Source organism: Rattus norvegicus, chromosome 2 (assembly GCF_021556685.1).
Source record: "Rattus norvegicus strain SHRSP/BbbUtx chromosome 2, alternate assembly SHRSP_T2T, whole genome shotgun sequence".
In the NCBI taxonomy this organism is placed as follows: Eukaryota; Metazoa; Chordata; class Mammalia; order Rodentia; family Muridae; genus Rattus; species Rattus norvegicus.
The window spans coordinates 32,808,781-32,828,818 of record NC_141535.1 but is presented as its reverse complement, the minus strand read 5'-3'; the positions used below and the strand labels follow the sequence as shown (position 1 = coordinate 32,828,818).

General features: G+C 46.8%; 1 long non-coding RNA gene across 1 annotated transcript; it reads left to right on the top strand.

Annotated features, from left to right (window-relative positions):
- Positions 1-7,275: 7,275 nt before the first annotated feature.
- On the top strand, positions 7,276-8,483 carry LOC120100685 (uncharacterized). The gene is made up of 2 exons (XR_015670573.1): positions 7,276-7,337; positions 7,824-8,483. It is a non-coding gene; the product is annotated as an uncharacterized LOC120100685 (long non-coding RNA).
- The last annotated feature ends 11,555 nt before the right edge of the window (positions 8,484-20,038 follow it).

Sequence of the window (20,038 nt, the reverse complement as noted above, 5' to 3'; positions counted from 1 at the left end):
TCTCTCCAGGCCTCCCCCCACCACCCTCTCCCCCTTAGAGACATTTCTTAAATCACTTGAAAATTTACCCAGGGACAGTCGTCAAATCTGAATGTGATGTTTGTGGATTTTCATGTGTCAGTAGCAGAAAACACCCTTCCATTTGTAAGTAAGAAACTGACAGGAGATCAAGTTCATTGTCTTGTCTGCCTTGGACATGAAAAGCTTGCAGTTCTGGAGAAAATATTTCTTGGGATTTATTTAACACATGGCCTGCAGTTCCTGAGGTTGTTTGCTGTTACAAAGGGGGTTTTTGAGTTGACGGGTTAGTGTTTTAATCAGTCTGCTGTAAGTCTGGCCTCTGCATGGATCAAAATGCCTGTGGTTTGTTTCCTGGTAAGAGACTATATTTAAATGGAAGAAGGTCAACATTTTTATTTATTTCCAACAAACTAATGTTTTCAAGTCTTACCGGGAACACTGCAACCCAGAAACTACATCTACTGACCTGGAATTAGAAACTCATTATTTAAAAAGTGCTAATCACAGCGGTAGATTTCAGAGAGGAAATTTAACTCAGAATGTTGCTGGGTTTGTTCTAAGTACCAGCGAGCTCACTGGGAGAGAGAACAGAGCCTTGGTAGAGCTGAGCAGGGTATTCAAGGACAGGGGAAGAAGAGGTGGGGATGAGGGGAGAGGCAAGGGGGAAAGAGGAGGAGAAGGAGGAGGAGGAAGACATGTGGAAAAGAAAAAAAGAACTTGAAAGAAGAAAGTAACAAAGAGATAAGGGAGGAAAAAAGGTGTCCGTGTTACCAGGGAGCCTCCTTTCCCTGTCCTGCCCCGCCTCTATTTTCTGATCTGCCCCCCATTGCCCCCGACCTCATCCTGTCCACAGTTTCCCCCCGGACTCCTGAGTCACACCTTGCTCATTGTAATGGAGTTAGCAGATCTAGTAGGAGCTATTTCTAAACTACCATCTTTCTTCTGTACCTGAGAGATCTTGACCTCTTTGTTGATCTCAGACGAGATCAACTCTCGGTAAGATGCGAGCCCCTAACAGTGTTTGAGTGCCGGTGGCCGGCACCAGAGACCATGGGGGTCACAGGACAGCCTGAGACATCAGAACTCACCTTCCACCTCATCCCAGACAGGGGCTCTTTTTCAGTACTGCACAAGCCAGATTCTTGGCATCCTAGCTCTGCTTTTCACCTCTTACAGTTGGAGTGCTTGGCTATAGACGGGAGCTACCAAGCCTGCATCTATGTGGGTCCTGAACTCAGATCTTCATACTGTGTGCCAAAAACTTTACCCATTAACCACCTCTAGAACTAATGTTTGAACTTTTAAAGAAGCCACAGGATCTGGGATTGGTAGGATTGTGGTGAATTTTGTTAGTGAACTAGCGCATTCTTACCTTTTTGGAATTTAAGGTTGAGACTTTCGGTAAGGGAAGATGGCCGCTACAGAGGAGCCAGTCTTGTGACACCTCTTAGTTTCTGCAGTGTGTAGATCTTTGGTCCTTCCCCCCTCCTTCTTCCCCCTCTTTTTCCCTCTTCCTTCTCCTCTCTCCCTCCCCCCCTCTCTTTTTCAACTCTCTCCCTCCTTCTCCTGGGCTCTCCAAAGATTTCGTGCTAGAACCAGGGATCTGTACGCATATCTCTTCCTAAGTTGCCTGTTGATTAGTTTGCAGTGACCTGAATGAACATAGGCTTTCCAGATTGGAGTGAGGATACGAGTCCCTTAAGGATCAGAGCCACAGTTTTTAGCACAAGGGATGTAAGCTGAAAGTTCTTAGAGTCCAGCTCTGCTTTGCACGTGTGGCTATCCTTCATTTGCAGTGGGATAGATATGAATGGGAAACTTAACATTTAAATATATTCAACTTTACTTAATTTAGATATGAAGGCCGATATGCAATTCATTTGTTGAGAGACTTGTGGCATATGTTTGGAACCACTTAGGCATGAATCTTGCAAGGCTCTACTTAAAAAAAAACCAAAAAACAAAAAAACCTGTTTAATGAAAGCCCAATATAGAGCCAGTATTCCCAGTGCCTATTGTGTATATAAAGGCCAGGCTTCCTTGGCCTCAGTGGTAGCCATTGTACCGTAGGTAGAAAAAGCAAATGTAAACTAGAAATAAGAGTTATTCCAGTGAGAACAAAGCACCACCCTCCACACGACAGAGATTCCAAAGCACTACCCTGCCACATGGAGCCCATCTGGGCGCTTCTAGGCACCACACTGGAGTCTCAGGGCTGTGCTCTCGGTTCCAGCTTGACAAAGGGGCAGGCTTTATGAATGAAACTGATCCATTTATCCGCCATTAAGAAGGCTCCATTGCAGAATGGAGCCTTAGGTAAGCAGCCTCACGGAACACAAAGATTTTCTCAAACTTTGTTCATTCTGAGAAACAAATACCCATGATCCACCTCCCTCTGCACACACATACATACGTACGTGTCACATGCACACACACACCATGCATGCACGCACACACGCACGCACACGCACATACAGACATACACACACTCCACTACCAACACCACCACCACCATCTCTCCCCACCTCCTCCTCCTCCTCTCCTCTTCCTCCTTCTACCAGTCTTGCTATTTTGTTTCTTTAATCATGGCCCCTCTGGTACCATCACCCATGAAGCAGTGACCTTTCCTTCCCCAGGTTTTCTCTTACCATGATAATGTGCAATGAGATACCCCAATAAAGCTCTGGCCGCTTAGAGTACCTGCCCTTTGTGTGGCTCTGGTACAGCCCTCAGACCAGTCCACGGTTGTCTAGCCGAGAACACCAAGCCCTACTTGACCGTCTTTAGTTTGACACTTGGCTCATTCTCCTTCCCTTGGTCTCTGGACCCCAGAGGAAGACTTTTACCATTTTTAGTTTCACATCCAGTTCCTAGCCATGAGAAAAGTGATTTCTTCTTACAGATACGAGTATATATAGTGTTGTGATACAAATATAGTTTTTTTTTTTTGGTTCTTTTTTTTCGGAGCTGGGGACCGAACCCAGGGCCTTGTGCTTCCTAGGTAAGCGCTCTACCACTGAGCTAAATCCCCAGCCCCACAAATATAGTTTTATATGGCCAGGGAAACACCTTAGAGCTCATGTGCTTCAACATTTCCCTGATGAGTCAGTGTTCCATCTCTTACAACGTGGTTAACTGTCTTCCATAAGTGTCCTCAGCTAGGGAGTGTTTGATACCCTAGATGTTTAAGGTGACAGAGACGCTAAGTATCTGTTGAATTATTTTAAGGAAAAGCACGTAGGTTGAGAGTGTTTTTACGCAGTATACTCTGGGATGGATGTGGATGGGGCAGAAGGTCTGTCAGGGACAGCCTTTGGCTCAACACTTCTGGGAGGGAAAGGATTCAGGGTGGAAACGAGAGTGTAAGGGGTGGGACCAGTGATGAAGTCAGGGATGCTCACAGAAAGCTTAACACCAAGGTGGACTGTCAGAGCGGTCCTCAGTCGGCTGTGCCTGTCCTCCCTGCTGTAAGGGGTTCTCACGGTGGATTAGCAGGATCAGTTTCATTCATAAAGCCTGCCACTTTGTCGAGCTGGAGCCGAGAGCACAGCCCTGAAACTTCAATGCGGTGCCTAGAAAGGCCCAGATGGGCTCCATGTGGCAGGGTAGTGCTTTGGAATCTCTGTCGTGTGGAGGGTGGTGCTTTGTTCTCACTGGATTAGACTCTTATTGCTGGCTTACACTTACTTTTCCCACCTACTATGTGATTGTTACCCTTCACAGTGGAGGAGGAGAAAGTTCATATGGCCTTGTGACCAGCTGCAGCAATGAAGACAAATGCTTGCTCAAATTTCTTTCTTTTCTTGCTATGATGAATGTGTGTGTGTGTGTCTGTCTGTGTGTGTGTGTGTGTGCTAGTGTTTTATTGCTGTGAGGAGACACCCATAACCATGGCAACTCTTATAAAGGAAAGATTTAACTGGGGCTGGCTTACAGTTTCAGAGGATTGGTCCATTATCATCATGGGAAGCATGGCAGCCTGCAGTCAGACATGGTGTTGGAGAGGTAGCTTAGAGCTCTACATCCAGATCTGCAGGCAGCAGAAAGAAGGAGTGAGCCACTGGGCCTGACTTGAGCTTCTGAAACCTCAAAGCCCACCCACCATGACACACTTCCCCAATAAGGCCACACCCACTCCAACAAAGCCACACCTCCTAGTAGGGCCACTCCCTATCTGGCCATTTTCATTCGAACCACCACAGTGTATATGTACACACACACACACACACACACACACACACACACACACATGTAAATACATAATTTTCCATTTCTCTCTATCCAATTGTTGTGCAGAGTATGTTAGCTTATAAGCTGCAAAAATCAGTAAGGTGTTACGCTAAAGCCCGGAAATTCGTGAGTTGTTGAGAGTCTGGCATTCCCAAAGGGATAAAAATAGCACAAGATAGGCATAAACATTTGAATGTGTGTTTTAGAACGAGAGACCATGAAGGTGATGGAGGTTCAGGAGAGTAGGCTGTAGTCACCTAATAACGATTTTCTACTTTGGCACCTGAGACCTAAATCAACCACCTTTGGGTAAGTGATGTCGAGCAGAAGGGGTCCAGCTCCCTTGAAGGTTCGGTAGCAGTAAGTGCTTATAATCAGTCAGTTCAATGCTTCATCTAGCGTTCTGAGTCTAGGGCGGGTAGAGTTCGGTTGTAACAGAGAAACCGAAGTGTTGAGTGTTATACGCACAGCCCAGAAACAGGGTCAGCTGTGCTTGAGTCGAGCTGTTCCTTCAGAACCTTGACTCGGCTCTTGGTTTCCCACACCACCTTTCTCTGCCTATTTCCTAAGCCTTGTAGAAGGCATTTGTCCAGCAGGAAGTAGTTAAGTCAATATCCTCCCAGGGCATTTCTGTTAGTAGACACATACTCTTTAACTTATAGAGGGCCATGATGGGGCTGGAGGGATGGCTCAGAAGCTGAGAGCACTGGCTGCTCTTCCGGAGGTTCTGAGTTCAATTCCCAGCAACCACATGGTGGCTCACAACCACCTGTGATGGGGTTTGGTGCCCTCTTCTGGCCTGCAGGCCTGTAGGCAGAATGCTGTATACGTAATGAAATGAAACTATCACAAGTTGGACTGCGTTTAGTGCACCTAACCTACTGAATGCCTATTTGAAAGGTGTACAGAACATTTAATTAGCTACAATCCGGCAAAACTATCTGGCAATAGACTCTTTCTTATAATGAGGTGTTGAGTAATGTATTAAAGGTGAAAAAAGGTAGACCCACTGTCTGGACACTTGAAGCATGGTTTATACTGAGTGCGTGTGTCAGTTCATGCCGTCCGGAAGCTAAGACATCATAGTAGATCAGAGATGCTCTCTCCCATCGCACTGTGATACATCTGTACCTGTCTAGCCACAACCCACTTTTCTTCTCTCTCCGTGAGTTTCTCTGGTGGATGTTTGTTCTTGGTCTTCCAGCCGTGTCACAGGGGTTGGTGTGCTCAAACAGAAGCTCGTAGAGTGGAGTGCTCTGACGCGTCCATGATATGTCCACCTGGAAGTGCATCTCCTTCTGCCCTGGGGACTGAGCTCATTTCCCATTGTCACCAGCCTGCTTCCCGTCCTCTGTGCATCTTTCTGGGGATTCTCCTAGTGAAATCGCTCCTATGAACCTGTTCTTATTTCTGTCACTTTCCCCTCTTGGTCCTAAGGGTCTACGTTTTGGCGTATTTTTAAGAATACAGACCTATTTTTTATAAAAAAAAAAAAAACTTTTTATTGATTCTTTGTAAATTTCATATCATGCATCCCAATCCCACTCATCTCCCTCTCCCTTTGTATCTGCCCTCTACCCTTCCAACTTCCCAGCCAAAAGAAAAAAAATATCACTGTGGAAGCTGCAGTGTGTCACAGTGTGTCCCACAGCACACCCTTTTGTCCACACATCTTTACTTGTAAATATTCACTGCAGTGACTGGTTCAAGGCCTCTGGCTTCTGCTGCACTGTCAATATTGGATCCCCACGGGGACTCCTCTTGGACATCCTGTTGTTGCCCTGTGTCATGGAGATCTTGAAGCTTTGGAGCTGCAGAACCAGCCCCTTCATGTGCTCCAGGAGCTCATAGATGGGGTAGATGATGGGGTGAGCCAACTCAAAGCCCTGGATCTGGCCTGGGCGGTAGGTGAGCTGGTCAGCTCAGTGGCTCTCACACCTGTACCACCCAGCACTGCCCTCGCTAACCCACTCAATGCTACAGCAAGTGAGGGGCTGGGAAAATTTCCCTAATCTCATATCCTCAGAGCCAGCCGAGCTGCAGGGCCTGCTCTCCCAAGTGCTGCAGCCCTGACCTATTCTTTTATCTGAAAACCGAGTGGTGAGTCTCCCTTTCTCTCTGTGACCGTCTGAGACAGTCTCTCTTTCTCTGACGATCTGTTTTCTGTGTTTTGATTTCTTCGGGCAGCTTCACATCTCTCAAGATGAACTCACGCAGCCCATTCATCCGATCTTTCCTAGCCTTTACTTTTCCTCCAAGATCGTTTTACCTTTTACTCCTCTTGGTCTTCCTGTTCTGTTTTTTTGGCTTCTCTTACAAACCTAGGGGAATTGGATGCTTATGAATAAGACCCTAAGGTTGGCTGTTGAGGGGCCTATGTTAGTGGATGAGTTTGTTGACTATGGTGGGGGCCTCGGCTCTAAGTGAGAGGCAGTCACTTTGAGAGTCTTTACCCGGTAGAGAAGGGTCCTCTCTGCAGAGCAATAAACCCGTGCTAACACCCAGCTCTTCCAAAAGATCACTTGAATTTACATTTTGAGTAAATGTGAAGACAAGTCATGTAAAGACAAGTGAAACTCCAGTTGTACTTTAAGACTCCTCCTTTTCAAGACTGGGATGTAAGCTCCTGACCAGGCGTTGGTCAAGCTGGGAAGCTGCAAAGCGATGTCAGGGAGAACACTTTACACACTGATTTCCAATTAGGGACTATCTCCACTCTCACTCCCTACATTCCTGTCCTCTGTGGTTTTCTCCGTTGTCTCCCCTACTCAGTCCCTACTTAATGCTCTCCCATCTGCTTAAGATTTTAAAATGCTAAGTTTTTTTTTTTTTTTTTTTTTGCCAGAATTCTCTGGAGAAGAGATAAAATTGGCTGTGGTGTCTGCCACTTTGCGTGGCTCTGTAATGTAGTCAGTGCGTAGAGAAAACCATGACATTTGCCACTTCCCTAGAAGGGTAGAGTGGTCCCGCCCCCCCTCCCCCCTCCCCCGCCATGTCTAATGACTGTACTTCCTCATTTAGTCCATACCACCCTGGAGACTTCGGGGAGGCTGGACAGAAAGGTGTCTTGAAAGCTTCATTTGGGGGTAAGTGCTTGAGACAAGAACAGGTGCCTACCATTCTCAGACGGTTACTAGAAAACATTCCAGGCTCAGGTGAGGGCTTGCAGGAGAAGCTGGTGAGCGAGCCTGCAACTGTTGCTAAAAGTTTGAGTTGGTGGGGAAGATGAACAGGAGAGATAAGCTAACTGACAGTCAAAGTGGAGTTCAAGGAGCATATATAAGGAGACATGAGATGGGATCTGGAAGAAATTTAAGCATGAGCCCTGCCGATGATGTTACATTTGAATGGAGAAAACAATACTGTCGGCGGTGTTAGGGGCACGCGGTGGGGCAGTGATAGATGGCGCACACACTCCCACCTCACATTTCTGGGCTGTACTGACCCCAGCTTGGATAAGGAAAGCCACGCTTGACCGCTTGACCGTTAGTTTCAACTTCCCTCCCCAAAGATGTTCCAACTGGAGCTTACAACCTGGGTAGTTCGTCTCTTTGCTCTTTCCTTCCCAACAGAAAACGAACAAAGCCAAGATCAACGCCTTGGAAAGAGGGGAGAAGAAAGAGACACCGCCCCTTTCCCACCTCCACTCTAGGCTCCAAGGTGCCTCTTGCTTGCCAGAGACAAAGACCAGGCCGTTTTGAACAGTTCTTTTCCGGACCTAAAATTTGTACGGAGGCGTGTGTCTAGGGGATTTTGTCATCTCCCGTGACCTTGGCTGTAGCACAGGTGGTCACATAGCGACATAAACAGGACTGAAGGGAAGTGCGCCAGACGGAGCTGCCCTGCGGTGCTGGGAGCCCCTACCCTGTGGCCTCCTCTAGGCTTGGCTGCTGGAGGCAAAGGAAGCCTGCCCTGCTGAGAAACCGCAGCCCAGCGGCTCCTTAGGGCTTACACAGTTGCCATTTCACTCTCTCTGGCTCCTCATGAGAAGGCTATTTTGAATCCCTGTTTTGTTTCTCCTGACTGACTCCTGGCAGCAGCCCCACCCCAGCCCCCAGCCCCGCCCCCCAGCCCGGGCTGAGTTTTCTGCGCTGGCTCAGTCTCCTTCCCAGTCAGCCTCTTTCTCACTCTCCCTATTCCTTCCACAAGCTGTCTCTGAGCTACAGCACCCCGTGGCTTTCGGTGGCAAGGCTCCGAATGCAAACACATGATAAAACTTTGAGTCGCTGTAAGTGTTCATTATTCCCGTTCGATCATCATATGCTTGTATCAGCTTAACGCACTGTACCCCATAACTATGCATAATTACTAGTTCTCAGCAACCTCAAAATGCAGTTTTTTTAAAAGCAAAATTAAACTAGTGAAATTAATTCTAATAATACATCTATTTTATATTTGACATGGATTCACACTAAAACTAACAGCCCCCAGCACATTTCTGTGCTGGGCAACCTCACATGATGCTCAACCCCACCCCTTGTCCCAGTCATGTACAAATTAAAGCTTCCAGAATCTCCTGGTCCTTGGAGTAAAAATACCCCCTAACTGCTCTCCTCTGACTGTTTGTTAGCAAGGGGCCCCTATCCCAGTCAGGGTCTCTTTCTCTGTAGGACAAAACCCAAAGCAGGCGGGACAATCATTCATTTATGGAAATGAGAGAGTCACAAGGGACTCTGCTGGACCAGCATAGCAGAGGCAGGTTCTGATCCTGCTTTAATTTAATTAAGCTTTGTTTATTTAATCAGCCAGGAGATGAGTGTCCTTAGGCAGGAATTCGCTGCTGCCTCTCAGCTGTGGTTTTGTTTGTGGGAGGAGAGCTGTGGTCTGCTTCATATTCTTGAAGGGTTTGGGGTTAAGGTCTGACTGCAAGCAAGGCACTATGGGGACCTGCCTTCAGCAGCCGTGCACAAGCATGTATGCAGACCTGAGTGAGTGTGGACACGGTGCGTGCAGGTGGGTGTGCTGCTCGTGTAGAGGGCCTGGCTCTGTTTCTTAGGCAGAGATGTCCAAGGGACTGGGCCTACCAGTTTGTTTTCTTGGCCTCCCACTTCCCTTAGGAGAGAAGAACCATTCCTACAGTGTGGAGAACAAAGACATGGCCCTCTTACTGCATTGGACTTCAGTTTAATCTTTCAGGAGGAGATGTGTCAACCCACTGCTCATGGATTATGCAACGCGGTATAGCTGAGAGCTCTCACCCTAGAGTCCTCCGGGCTCTGAGGACAAGGACAAGGACAGAGGCAAACAGGACATGTCCCTTGGTGGAGAAGGGAAGCCCTTCTTTTGCCTTTTGCAAAATAATGGTTCTCAATGTCGAGGAATAGCAAAAGGCATGTGCTAGAACTTGCATTCAGGTTTTGAAATGGAAAGTTTATACTCATTTGTGGAGGTGCAGATATTTTTGTAGGACACACACACACATACAGATATGCAAACTTAACACATTTTCTCTTCTATTCATTCTATAACTGTGTCCAAACACCGTGAGGCTGGTGTAATCAGCCCCATTCTGCAGCACAGGAAACCGAAGGTCAGACTCTCAGGGAGACTGGTGCAGGTCTTGAGCACTGTACTAAACTGGCCTATGATGAGACAGCGTTGAGCCACACCTTTCCCTCTAGACGTACACTGTCTAGTATGACAGCTGCCAGCCTTATGACGATTTTCTGCACACTCGAGCGTTTGAACTTACACGTGTCTAGCACACATTTAGAACTTACTCTTGGTCAGTAAGTACTGGAAATGTGGTCGCTCTGAGTTATAAGTACAAAATACTCAGAATGGAAAACAGATGCACTTAGACTGTTTTGTTATTTTCAAGGAGACTGAATGAAATGCCCAAACGGAAAATAATTGATTATTACAATTGGTTTCGATGGTTTCATTGTTTTTTTTTTAAGTCCCCGTATTTTGAAGTCTTTAATTGAGATACGGTAATTATACACGACCATGGAGTACAGCGCAATAAACTGGCACACACGTAGCGTGGTCGGATAGGAGTAATTAGCATGTATAGCTTCATTTTCCATTTCTTTGCATTGGGAGCCTGTGAAATCTTCTCTTCTGCTCCTTTATAAAGTGCTAAGCTGTTGTAACCATGGTTACATCGGTGCTGTAGTCTAACTGAATCTGTCTAACTGTAGTTAGCGCCCCCTTACTCAGTCTTCCTCTGCCCCTCTCCCACCCTTTCCTACCTTCTGGTGACCACCATTTGACTTTCTCCTTCCATCAGGTCAGGAATTTTTTTTTTTCTTCTAGTATCCACATATGAATAAGGAAATGCAATATTTATCTTTTTCATGGTTGGCTTATTTCATTTAAGATAAAGTCTCCCAGTTCTGTCTATTTGCTTTTTAAATGTGATGTGTCAGCCATAAAATTTATGATCGTAACAGTGCTCGGGTATATATTTCTATCAGATGGTAACAACTGTAAACCAAGGCAGATGTTTTTCTAAACCCACGGCCATACATCACCCCGAGTCAGCCCTCAGAGTGCCTCAAGGGCCCTGGGCAGATTGCATAGTTGATAACCTGGGTTTTCATGTTTGGATAGTTCACCATGAAAGGGGAGGACTGTAGCACCACGATAATGACCTAAAGAAGGACCAGATGCCATGTGGCATCCCAGAGGACTCTCAACTCTGGCCTTGTGTTAAAAGACTTTCTCAAACTTATGTTCAAAGCACAGAGAAAAGGCCAGGAAAACTTTAAGATCAAGGCAGTGAGTGCTTAGAGATCTATTGATGGGGATCCTCCTGCCTGGGAGCGAAGGCTGGGGGCAAGCGAAGCCTGGACAGAAACCCGGACAATGAAAACACACAATCCACGTGTGCTTTCGTATCCCCCATCACGCAGCAGCAAACATGGATGGTCTAATTCATTCTCATTGCTCGCTGTATCTGTGTTGTATACCAAGGTCCCTGCCCTCGTAGAACTTGTATTCCGGAGGCGATAGGAACAATATACAGTAAGCAAATAACTATGGTAATTCCAGATTCTATTGGGTTACAGGTTGACTGCTATTACAGGGAATCAGATGATCATGGCTTAAGCGAGAGAGAATCTAATTTCTTCCTCATATAACAATCTGGAGGGGAACAGTCTAGGGTTGGCCTGGCAGCTGTCTGATGTCAGGTTCTGGGGTCCTTCCACCTTGCTGCTCTACTGTAGGTCTGTGGGGGTCGGCAAGGTCAAATGTGGATTGCCAAGTCTCTGCCTTACGTTCAGATGAGCGGGGAAAGGGCAGGGAATGTAGAGGCTGCTCCCTTTCTTCTCAGGATACAATTTGGGGGTCCGTTACTCCATCCATATTCCATTGACTGGTATGTAGTCATATGACTATTCTGGTAGCAAGGGGATTGAGAAAAGGTAGGCCTTTAACCCGAAAACAGAAACAAACAAACAAATGACAAAATAAAACCACATAGAACAATGTGAACCCAGCTATTGTTAAAATAACATTTATTGTTTGGCGTCTGATAGTTTCCTAAATATAGAGAGGACATCCTGATTGTTGTAACTCTCGCTCTCTCTTCCACCCCTCTCATCCATCCTCCTCTCCTCAAATCCCTTCGATACAGTCATGACGTTCATTTGTTGTTCCTTTGGGGACCCACGAGTTTAACCAGGATCATCTGTGTGAGCATGGCTTTGGAAATATTCATTGGGGCCTGATGGATTCCTCAGTGGTTCAGAACTGAAGACAATGATTACCCTCAGAATCCAGTGGCTTCTAATAGTTCAGCAGAAAAGGGTGGGGCCCCATGAGTCCCCTTCTGATCATGATTCTCTGATGATAGGACCTGGCCTTCTTGAGACATGTTGCAAGTCCCCACAGATGCTGTGAGGCCATGCCCAGAGGACAGCACTTCACAACCCCTTTCGTCAACCTCCTGTATTTACATTTTTTTTCTGCTCCATTTCCCACGAGAGCTTCAAACTTTAGAAGTAGGTGTCTTAGTTTGGGTTTTATTGCTGTGAAGAAACACCGTGACTAAGACAACTCTTAAAAGCAAAACATTTCTGGCTTACAGTTTAGAGGTTTAGTCCAGTATCATCATGGCAAGAAGCATGGCAGCCTGCAGGTAGACGTGTGCTGGAAGAGTCAAGAGTTCTATATCTTGATCTGAAGGCAGCCAGGAGAAAACTGGCTTCTGTAGGCAGCCAGGAGGAGGCTCTCTTCCGCACTGGGCAGAGCTCAAGCATTGAGACCTCAAAGCCCACCCTGATCATGACACCCTTTCTTCAACAAGGCCACAACTCCTTCCAATACTGCCTCACCTCCTAATAGTACCAATTCCTATAGGCCAAGCATATTCAAACCACCACAGGGAGCGATATGGCTATCCTGGTTAGGGCTGAGGATGTCATTGCTTTTAGCAGCTTGCCCAGACCTATGTCTCTGAGTTCATCCATGTTCATTACAAAAAAGAGTTTCTGATTATGTCTGGGGAGGTAGCTTTTTTTTTTAAATTTTTATTTGTTTTGTAATAAAGCAAGAGGAGAACAGCTTCTGAGGGGCAGCTAATGGTCCTAGCACAATGCTTCACTGCACAGCCGCTCTCCTCACAGTGTCAACAGGAGCCTTGTACAACCATAACAACATTACAGGGTTTCCTTGTGAAACAGAGGCACACCACTGCTGTCAGTCAAGACTCACAGCAGAGAGACCAGCGCCATTTTTTTTTAAAACATGACATCCTAGGAAAATAATCCAGTTGCAGATGATAAAGGGTGAGGGTTGCATGGTGTGTGAGCTTTTTGTGACTGGAGAAAACAAACACCTCATGGAGAGAAAACGGTTGCTCAGGCTCACAGTCTGGGAGGGCTTACCCACGGTTGCTTGGCCCCACTCCTTTGGGACCTACCATGAGTGAAGCAGCAGATGGTGACAGTGGCATGTGGCAAAGTTCTTTACTTCATGGCACAGAAGAGGAAGAAACTGAGGCCCTGCAATCCTCTTTAAGCACATGATCCAGTGACGTAACACCCCCTTGGCAGACCTCACCACCGTCTAATGGTGAAGTGTCCTAAAGACCGCCTTAACACCTGGACTTTTGAGGAGCATCACACACCATAGCAAGGGGCCATGTGAGATTTTCAGAAGCCCAAATGACTCCCTCTCTGACTCATCCTTCAGACACAAAATGAGGAGGCGTTGTGCAAAGAGAGTGGGTGGCAAGTGTTGGCCAACTTATCACAAGTGTTTCAGAGGGTGTCCCGAGCTAATGTTGGAACAGAAGTTGGAAGTTAGACATAGGTCCTCATGGAAAGTCTTCCAGATCCAGGTAACAGCAGATGCACCAACCTTTTACTAAGTCCTCCTGGCTCTAAAAATGAAGTTCCCCAGGGCAGCCGACTGGTCATGAGCAGAAGAGGAAAAGAGGAGGAAGAGCTCTCACACTCAGCCCCATAGGGAGCTGTAGAGTCTGTCTTTATTCTCTAGCCTCCAGAGGTTGCCTCTGGCAGCTTTTTCTGAATTGCTCCAAGCTAGAGCAGAGAACAGGGACTTGGTATGATGAAAGAGGAAACATGGGAATGTGTGTCATATTCAAGTTCTGGGAAAGGAGGCTCAATGCCTGAGGAGTAGGATCTGGACCGTCATCCTCATGGTTGTGGGTGCACCTTGTGAGTTTCCTTAGTATCTGGGTCTCAGTAGAGAGCTTAACTATAATTTTCAACAACTTTCTGATTCTGAAAAATACTGACTAACCATGGCTTTGTTTGTTCTCATCAAAACAGGCGCCCAAAGCTGGGCATGATAGCACACACATGACCTCACTTGAATCACACTTGGGAGATGCAGACAGGAAAATGAGGTCAAGGTCATCCTTGGCGATCTAGCCAGTTGTAGGCCAGTCTGGGTTACATGAGAACCTATCACAAAAACAAAACAAAACAAACAAACAAACAAACAAAAACCCCAAAACTAAGCAAACAAACAAACAAACCACAAACCACCACCAACAAAGCAAGTGCTTAGATATTTTTAGAAGGTTCTTGTCAGGGATTCTGTGCCTTGGTGTGAAGTGTGAGCTGGTTAAAAACTTAGGCCCTCTGCTTCTCTTTTGAATGTGAGTATAGAAACAGCTTTACCCAGAAGCCATTATTTTCTGAATTTCTCACGACCACCTGAACATACCTCCTGTCTGTGGAGTGTGTTTCTCCCCTGGGTCACCCGCAGATTTTTTTCTTAGCTGAGGTTCTTTGGGACCACTTTGCGTGTTATTTCTATTCCTAGAGGAATTGGTCAGACAGCTTCCTTAATGACTTCAACTATAGCCCAGTTTTCAGTTATTTTCATAATCATTTGCATTCACCTATCCATTCACTCCTCTCCACCCATCCTTTCATTGAGTGGCCTCCCTGCCCCTGGGGGGATTGTTGGCCAATACTGGTCCGCTCAGGCAAATGGAGCAGAGATGATGGATTGGGGGGTGGGGTGGGGTGGGTGATAAAGACACACTGGGCCCAGTTGTGGGAAGACGGATCAGCTTTTCTCAGAGTGATTCAGAGTTATATAGTTTTGGGTTAAGGGGGTAGGAATATCCAGGGTGGGCAAATGTCATTGGCTGAAAGCTTGAGGTATTGAGATGCCTCATTAGCATGGGGAGGCATGCCAGGGATCTCAGGTGTTAGCTGAATACATTCTTATTGGGGGAAAGAACTTTAACCTGGAGCCTAACTAAGGGTATATGGCCCTCTGCAGGTAGAGGTGTTATAGGTTAAGATCAGAGAAGGGAAGGCCTTGATAGTAAAGGGAGTCCGCCATTTTGCACTGATCCCAGAAGGCTATCCAGACACTGGTAGACTTCGGCCTTAATTAGCAGGGTTTTCCCACAGTTGAGTCTTTGTCCTTTGAGATAGAGTCTTCTATAGGCCACAGTGATGTCAAGAATGATGTCATCATACTCACGTTTACACTTCCCACAGTGCTAGAATTAGGGGAGTGCCCTACCAGACTGAGGTCCATTGAGCATCTTCTATAGGCCAAGTTTCGTGGATGTGTGGGTCACGCTGCAACTACAAAGATGATAAAAAGCCTGTCTTTGACCCCCTGAGGTCTGGTACATGTGGTATCAAAGAACAGGGCTCTGGGGGCCCAGAGGACACTCTACTCAGGACTGAGCAGAGGGAATTCTTCCTATAAGCTCATATATTGGAATTGAGGCCTGAAGCCTAAAGGAGTTAGGGAAAGCTTTCTGAATCGAGAGAACATCGAGTACAAAGCTGTTTCAGGGTAGAGAATTTGGCAGGCTATGGGAACTGCAATCTGTTTTAATAGATTTAGAGCATAGAACACAAGACGGGGCAGAGAGTAGAAGAAACAGTGCCAAAAGGAGGGGCTGCGGATAGAGTCCCATCATCGTGGCCAGAGCTTGAAAGCTTCTTCCAGCCTTTGGAGAGAAGTCAGGCTATGGGGGCAAGACTCTATGAAGGGAGAGAGTGACTGGGGACCACAATGAAGTCCTACAGTTAAGTGGAGATCACGACAAGGAAGCAGGCAAGTCAAGACACTGCTGAGGAACAGACACAACCACAGTGCATGCTAGGTCAAACGCGATGAAGCTGAGATTGAAGGAGGTTTCCATGTCCCGGGTGTTTGTTACCCAGGAAAGTTGTCGGATTTGAAGGAGGACGGACAAGTCTAGGTGGAGGTAGAGCTTTGGGAAAACTGGGTGAGTAAGCTGGGAGAATAGAAAGAGGAAGGCGAGAAGAGAGACCACTACAGAACCCTAGGGAACCCTCACTCACTGAGGATTGGTGGTAGAGTGACTGAAAAGAAGCCATGTGAGGCATGGTGCCAAACGCCTATCATCCCAGAACTCAAGAGGCAGAGTCAGGAAGCCTGGGTGTTCAAGGCCAGCCTGGGCTACTTGGGAGAGCCTCTTTTGAAAATGACCAAACAAACGGAACCAAAGGAACCAGAGGAAAACAAAACAAAACCTTGAGTCCTGACAGCCACACAGATGGATTTCAAGGAGTTATACGTATGTAGAAGGAGGCGTGCCCACTAGACCATGATGGAGAGGTTACTGTCTTACAGGGGGCATTTCTGTTGGAGTAAGGAGTCAAAGGTGCGTCATGCGTGAGCCTGATTGGATGACCCTTACCCCACCTAATCTGTGGTGTTTTGTCTTAAAAAGTTGTAATTAATTCTCATTTTCTCCCCTCCCTCAACATCTTTCATCCTAGAATAGCACAGAAAAAAGTAAATAAATCACCACTTGGAGATAGTTAATTTAAATCTTTTGGGATGTTTTTGGTCATGGGCTCCTCCCTTCTGAAGCCTGCCCCTGAGCTAGTTTTAAAACACACTCTCCCTAGTGTCTTTGTGGAGTTGGGTTTAGAGGAAAGTCAGACCTGTCTTTCCTGGAAAAATAGTGCTGCATACTGGCAAGACCACTAAGTGAGACCCTGGGACATTAGGAGAACCCAGAGCTTGTATGTGGGGGAGGGGCAGTGTTGAGGGCCTCCTCTCTGATACAAAGCTTGTATGTGGGGGAGGGGGCAGCGTTGAGGGCCTCCTCTCTGATACATACAGAGCTTGTATGTGGGGGAGGGGCAGTGTTGAGGGGCCTCCTCTCTGTTACACAGATTCCCTAGTCTTCATTTTATAGTAAGCTAAATTTCCAGAAAGAGCTTCTGGCTCAAATGTTCCAGACGAGTTTAAGCACAACACCCCGCTCTTGTGTATGTACGCTCCATTAGTTGGCTCCCAGCCACTGCCAAGTCACAGCTGCCAATGAACTTCGATAGTAGGGCCTTGACCAAGGTTTACTATCAAGTCAATCACCTGACCACCTGAGGTGCTTGATATCTAGGAGACCACCTAGAATACCAGGTGTTAAATACCCGAAGTCATTCGTGAACCTGGTTGGATGGCTCCTCCCCCACCTAATCTGTGGTTTTTTTGTCTTAAAAAGTTGTTCTGTTCTGTCTCTGACTCACATGGTTTGGATCCGGAACCCAGTCATCTCCCTGATATATCAGCATTTGGGTAAAGACGTTTTTTGTTTGCTGGCTTGAACTTGGTTTCATAGTGGATTATCCGCAAATTCTCGTATCCTAATATTTGGGAGTGCGTCCAGAAGTTGGAGTCCACTAGTTTGAGTCCCAGGACCAGCCATTTGAACTAAGGTCATCAGGGCAGCCTTGGGAGGTGAGTACCGAGAATTTCTGAATTGTCGGCTCCTGTTCTGTGACCCAAGAAAAATAGAAATCAGGCAGCTGCTCCTAGGATCAGAGTGGAGGATGAAACCCTTGCACCGCTACCCCGACACCACAATTTGGTATTCAGACTCCCTAGGGGAGAGTGGTTGAGACAGTCAATGGTCTGGCTGAGACACTAGATCTGCAGGCTCAACTTGAAGGAGCAGCGTCTGAGAAAACTGGTCTGTTGGCTCCCATGGAAAGAGTGACTGAGACAGCTGGTAGCCCAACTCCTGAAGGGGAAGTAGCTGAGGCGCCATGCTCACAGGCTCTACTTGGGAGAGCGACTGAGACATTTGGCTTGATTCTAGCTCCTGGCTTTCAGGGCAGATTTTCTACAGGGTACTCTGTCTGTACCCTTTTCATCCAATTCTCCTGTGTCTTTGTGGAAGGCTGTAAGTGTGTTTGCCATTGTCAAATCTGTTCCTTGATTCCATTTTGTTGTTTACTCTTTGCTCTTGTACTGTATTTTGAAATCATGGGACAGTTACCATCCACTGTTCCTGGCTTACCCCTAGACCTTGTTCGCCAGCATTTCAAGGATTTCCAAGAGAAAGCCCAGAAATCCGGAGACTCTTGTCATCCCTAGGAAGCTCCACACTCTCTGTCTACCTGAGCGGCCAACCCTTAAACTTGTCTGTTCCATTGCAGTCTGAGCCAAGACCCTCGGACACTTAGGCCACCCAGATCACTTACCCTATATTGTGGCCTGGGTCCTCCTATTGAGCAACCTCTGAAATAGCTCTGTTCTCACCTCCAGGGCCCCTTACCCTTTGCCTTGTCAAGGCTTGGGCACCAGTCAACCCCCCTCAGAGGAAGAACCTGCCCTACCCTCTTCAGAGAAAGGAATCCTGGTGGCCCCTTAAGCTCTGCCACCACCATTGGTGGATGTTGGGCAGTCCATTCCCTCTCCCACTGCCTCTCTTTATCCCCAAACTCTTCTGGCTGCTGCAACTCTCTGGTGCTACTAGAGTCCTCAAACTTGCCTCCTCCAATCCCTTACTCTCTGCCCCTCATACCTGTTATGCCTCAACTTATCAGCTGGATGCAGGGCTTGCCGAGCCTATAGTTTTCAGCTAGGCTTCCCTAGTGCAGTGAGGAGGACCAGATCAGTAGCTAAAGTAGAACCTGGATCTCTATTGGGATTACACCCCTTTTAGCACTACTGACATGTATAACTGGAAAAAATCAGACTTCCCTATTCTCTGTGAAGCCCCAAAGCGTGATTTCTCTTTTAGAGACAAGTTTCCACACCCACCAGCCCACCTGGGATGATTATCAACAATCATTATAGACTCCCTTTACAAACAAAGAAAGAGGGTCCTGAGAGAGTCAGGAAACTGGTGTTGGACAGAGAAGGACTTCTGGTCATCCGTCCTGCTATCATTGAGGCTGGCTTCCCATATCTCCAGCCCAATTGGAACCCTAATTCTGGTGAAGGTATGAAGTCCCTGAGGGTCTGTAGCCAGACTCTGTTGGGTGATCGATGGTATGCTGCAGAGCACCCCACAGATTTATCTAAGATTAGCCAGGTGAGCCAGGAACCTATAGAGTCTCCTACAGCCTTTCTGGAGCAGCTGATGGATGTGTATCTCAGCAGAAGAAAACAGAGGAGCCATTAATATTCCTTTTGTAACTCAGCTCTGGATATTAGAAGGATGCTTCAGAGAATGAAGGGGTTTTGAAAGCAAGACTCTCTCTAAACTAATTGAGATTGTTGCCAAAGTGTGTAGCAATAGGGAGGAGGACAGACAGGCCAGAAAAACTTCCAAGTCATAATGACAGACCTTAATGAGGACTCCAGACAGAGGCCTTGGCTGAGAAAGGCCTAAGGGGAATTGACCCATGTGCCCCAAGGACAGAGAAAGGAAGAACTTCTCCAAGACCAAAGTGCCTAGTGCAAAGAATTTGGACATTGGCATAAAGACAGCCTCAAATGGGGAGGAAAGAAACCTAAACCTAGGGTTCTCCACCTTGAGAGGAACTGAGGCTGTAGGGGCTTGGTTTCCCTTCTGGAGACCAGGGTAACCTTAAGAGTAGAGGGAAACCCAGTTGACTTCTTGGTTGATACTGGGGTTAAACTATCAGTCTTGCAAAAGTCAGATAGACTACTGACTTCCCAACATACTTTTAATACAAGGGGCCACAGGTACAGTAGTCTAGTACTCATGAACTACTGCCAGGGAAGTGGACCTGGGAAAAGGTACCAGGACTCATTCATTCATAGTGATCCCTGGGTTGAGGATCCTTAGGTTGAGACCTACTACACAAACTAAGGGCCCAAATAATCATTCAAGAAAAATAAGATTGCTATAGACTTTCCTCATAAGGCGAGCAGCAATCCAAACCCAGATATTTATATAACCATACCTCTGGGGGAAGAGTACCTCCTTAATCCTGAGCCCAGAACAAAGAATAATAAAGAAAGCTCACTGGGACTAGAGAGATGGCTCAGAGGTTAAGAGCACTGACTGCTCTTTCAGAGGTCCCGAGTTTAATTCCCAGCAACCACATGGTGGCTCACAACCATCTGTAATGAGATCCGATGCCCTCTTCTGGTGTGTCTGAAGACA